The 3,272-nt window shown below is 45.5% G+C and overlaps 1 pseudogene; it reads right to left on the reverse strand.

Moving 5' to 3' along the window:
* Nucleotides 1–1,330: 1,330 nt before the first annotated feature.
* Nucleotides 1,331–2,963, reverse strand: LOC109944421 (uncharacterized; annotated as a pseudogene).
* Nucleotides 2,964–3,272: the final 309 nt, after the last annotated feature.

Consider the following 3,272-nt stretch of genomic DNA (forward strand, 5'->3'; position numbering starts at 1 on the left):
AAACAAGAAGTATATTGATTTAACCTCCAACTGAAGCCCTAATGGTGTTATGGATGGACCAAGCTCTTGTTGTCCAGCAACTTTGCTTGTGGACTTTGCCTCGTCTTAACCTCAACCCTTATAGGATTTCTCAACAGCCAATGATTTCCATATGCCTCTTTCAATAATCTTATTTCGGTGATCCTTAATGATTTTTTCTTGAGGTTTGCAGAAGACTTCCATGTTTTCACTTTCTGCATTTGAATGTCCGCATGTTTTTTCAGGATCACAGAATCCGCTTTCTGAAACTGCACTCGTTTTGGTTTCACCTCGTAGAGCCTGATTATTCTAAAATGAAAAAAACATTATTGAGAAATATATGTCTGTGTATCGGCTGTTGATGTTAAATGTATAAATTACTTACTGGCAGTTCCTGTGAACATATTGTGTCCTTCGTGACATCATTATCATTGTTAATGTTTTTTTGATTAACAGGCCCAATTCTCTTGGCCTGATCTATTTTTTCTGTTTGATTTAATTCAAGGACTTCATTAAGTGCACTCTTTATCTCTGGAACTTCAAAGTCATCCCAATTGAATTGCTCACAATCTGAATCCAAACTGTTTTCTTGACTTCTGTTTGAAATCTGGGGAAACAATCTTCTCCTTTTCAAACTCCTTTCCTTTTCAAGATATCTAATATACCGTTCCCCAAGAAGGTTACATAAACACATGATAGCTCCTCTTATCTTTCCGTTTGTTTTCAATAGTAGTGCCATCCTTCTAAGACATGTATGTGGTGGAGCTGGAAGATCAGAGAGAGACTTCCAAGGTACACGATAATATCTTGCCCCAAGTACTGCACGCACTCTAATGTATGCCATCAGCAGTTTTCTACAAATAATAATAAAATAGTCAGGACCATCGTGCATGATTGTCAACTTAAGTATTGAGGTTTACAAATACCTTTAAGTTTAGGCTGTTCTTCTCCCCTTTCACAACTTTCAGTACAATCAAAATCCATTCTGTACTCATCTTTCTCATTCTTTAATGAGAACTCAACCAGGATCAGGGGGACAAACTGTTTTGGCTCAAAAGGTTTTGTACAAGTCTTGGAACTTGGTTTTGTATTCTGAATGAGGTCAAACTGTTTTGGCTGAATGAGGAGCAGGCGGATGATCGCTCCCTCCGATCCAATCGGTCGTCAGCATGGGTTTCGCTCGCATCCACATCTACCGTTGGAGGAAGAAGGCAGGGAGCCTTGCACCGACGATCGACCACTGCTTCCGCCTCTAGGGTGAAACGCGGCCTCTCGCGTGGAGGGGGGGATGGCAAAGTGCCAAAGTGCTAGAGGCAGGCAGCTCAAAGAAAATCCCACACTGGTATTGACGACTGACCCTCATCGCCATTCTGATGGTCAATCTGGGGGGTTGGCTCCACAAACTGCAACACATGCATATCACCAGGATATCCCTGAAGGAGCGTACAAACCATTTAATTCATATTTCAGTAAATGCATGGCATGTCGTCACTACAGTGGGCAAGAACTTCAAATGCAAAGGGCAAACACATAACTCACCTGGGTCAGTTGACCATTCCCGGTAAACGACTGTTGTTGCAAGGTAGGAGCCGAGGAAGCCTGCATGCAACACTACCATGAGAATCTCGACGCTAAATCCAACATGATAAGAGATTTACGTTACAGGCGAGCACGTACCTGATCGAATTGGTTCAGATTGTCGTGAAGGTTCTGCGAGCTACTTGGCCCGAAATTGTGGCCAAGCCATAATGTCCCTGCGTGATAAAAGCATCAGCTGACGTACCAGCTTTCTAGACTAAACAGGGGAGGTATAGTAATAGTTGCCGTCCTGCTTAAGAATGAATTCACCTGCATCAATTGGTCTGGGATGAACTGGTTTGAAGCGTTGCTCGGTTCTGAATGGAAACTTGCTTGTCCGATATTCAGCTCTCTTCCTGTTGCCCACCATCTGTTGCATCAGGTTGCCCTTTTGTTAATGACAATAAACAAAAATGTTAGTGTTTAGATTTACGTGCAGGTATAGATGGCCAAAAAGCACGAGGCCCGTGAGCCCGGCACGAAGCCCGCTTTTTGGGCCCGGTCCGAGCCCGGCATGGTAGAATAAGCGGGCGGGCTTGGACAGAAAACTAGGCACGGCGGGCTAGCCCGACACGGCCCGTTTACCTCTAAGCCCGTTAAGCCCGTTTTTTTTACACTAAAACATGCTTACCGGCCCGTTTAGCCCGCTTTTTGGCCCGTTTTTTCGTGCTAAACGGGCCGGCCCGGCCCGTTTAGGCCCGCTGCGGGCCGGGCTTGGACAGAAACTTAAGCCCGCTGGCTCAGCAGGCCCGGCCCGGTTTTGGCCGGGCTTCACCGGGCCCGGGCCGGGCCGGGCCGGGCCGACCCGTTTGGCCATCTCTACGTGCAGGACATCAGAGACAAAAATCCTTAACAGAATCTACAAACACGCGCGCGCACCTTTTTTTGCTTTCTTTCGCTTGTTGGTATCTAAACCATTTCTTCGGCGAGCGACTTCACACTTCTTTCCAGTAGAACCAATACCTTCAAGGCCACCGCTAAGTAGATAGTCATTCTCAGCCATGCGAGTTAATTGGTCCGTAAGGGAGTGGCCAGATGACTTGTCAGACAACGTAGATAACAGCGTAGATAACAGAGTCCGCTAGGACTAGGATGAACAGTTTCCATGTGGCGTGAACAAGGCTCTTACTTAACAGAGAGTTAAGGAGGGCGGTACGATGATAATCAGTGAGGTATGTATGTATGCACGTTCGTTCAAGAAGATCCGGCCACCTCGCATGCCAGATCGACCTAGCTGTGCCGTCGATCAGTTACACCAGGAGGTATGTTCTTGTGACATGCAGCGTAACAACTCAAAAGGAGGTATGAAGCACCTGGCCATTTGAAAACTCATATATTAGGTTGTCGGTAGCCTTATTGTCAACCATTGCTCGAATTTCACAACACAACTGATTAACTGTTGATATTACCGGTCCCTAGCCAGTGGTAGACACCAGTAAGGCACTAACCTGTTCTTCAGAAAAATAAACAACAACTAGGATTTTTCAGAAACTGGCATTCCTTGCCTCTGCTTTCCAAGAAAAAGAAAATGTTGAAATTTTTTAATTGGCAACTTGTTAGCTTGAAGTAATTCTATTTCTGCATGGCTTATGTTGTTTTGGTACCAGCAGCCTCCATCGTCAAGGAGGCTCGACATGAGGTCTTAGTGTCTTACCAGCAGAGAGCTGAGGCTCTGG

Source organism: Zea mays, chromosome 2, assembly GCF_902167145.1.
Source record: "Zea mays cultivar B73 chromosome 2, Zm-B73-REFERENCE-NAM-5.0, whole genome shotgun sequence".
Classification (NCBI taxonomy): Eukaryota; Viridiplantae; Streptophyta; class Magnoliopsida; order Poales; family Poaceae; genus Zea; species Zea mays.